Source organism: Amphimedon queenslandica, unplaced genomic scaffold (genome assembly GCF_000090795.2).
Source record: "Amphimedon queenslandica unplaced genomic scaffold, v1.1 AMPQUscaffold_13429, whole genome shotgun sequence".
NCBI classification, from domain to species: Eukaryota; Metazoa; Porifera; class Demospongiae; order Haplosclerida; family Niphatidae; genus Amphimedon; species Amphimedon queenslandica.
Window position 1 is genome coordinate 25,488 of NW_003546335.1, and position 866 is coordinate 26,353.

The 866-nt window shown below is 32.9% G+C and overlaps 1 protein-coding gene and 1 long non-coding RNA gene across 2 annotated transcripts in view; both read left to right on the forward strand.

The window, feature by feature from the left end:
- Positions 1-866, forward strand: part of LOC100641083 (protein FAM76B-like) — an 11,924-nt gene that overhangs the window by 5,362 nt on the left and 5,696 nt on the right. The window lies entirely within an intron of this gene.
- Positions 9-361, forward strand: LOC109581608 (uncharacterized). The gene is made up of 2 exons (XR_002184694.1): positions 9-236; positions 303-361. It is a non-coding gene; the product is annotated as an uncharacterized LOC109581608 (long non-coding RNA).

The following is an 866-nucleotide window of genomic DNA, read 5'->3' on the forward strand; positions in this document are numbered from 1 at the left end:
CTATACATGTACAACATGTGTATGACAAGGAATAGAGAGTGAATATAATAATGTCTTTTGTCTTGAGTACCAAAATTATTCTTTTTCTGTTTGTTTAATTGTTTTAGTTCTAATCATGTTTTGTTAATATTGTGTAGATTTGTACACTGAGAGCTGAGAACTCTGAGAAAGATAAAGAGAGCAGAATGAAGAAAAACAGAATCCAAACACTCCAAAGAGAGAACACTGAATTACAAGTAATATCATTTTAGCTTGAACTGAGTTTTAACATTTACATCTTTTCTTTCTCATACATACTGCAGTCAGAGAACCAGTCACTAAAGAAGCAGGTATCATCACAATCACACAAACCAAAAACAAAGCCACCTACTCTCCCCCCTCATCCCTCCTGACACTCACTCAGGCTGTCTTACTAACATGCATTCACATTCAATGCTGGCCATAATTTAGTTGTTATTATTATTATTTATTTTATTTTTTTACCTTGGGAGATAAATTATTAACAATACTTTGTTATTGCTAGTGATAAATAATTATTAAAGGGCAACCGACACGAAAAATTGGGTTGTGATTAAAAATCAAAAATATTTTCATTGTGGTGTAGAATGACTTGCAAAAATACTTTTGGTGCAAAATAATTGCTCTTTCCTAGAGAAAAACTGCTTTAAAAATGCATAATTTACTTCCTCATTTCTGCATCCTGTATTTAGCAAATGTGGGTGTGGTCACGCGTGACATCACAAGAGGGAAGATGGTTGTTTGCTCCATTGGTTTATACACAACTTCATGTTAGAATTCTAGAGTTTTGACAATTTTAATGCAGAAATGCAAGCTGCAGTGTTATAAAAGATGCAAAGGAGAATGAA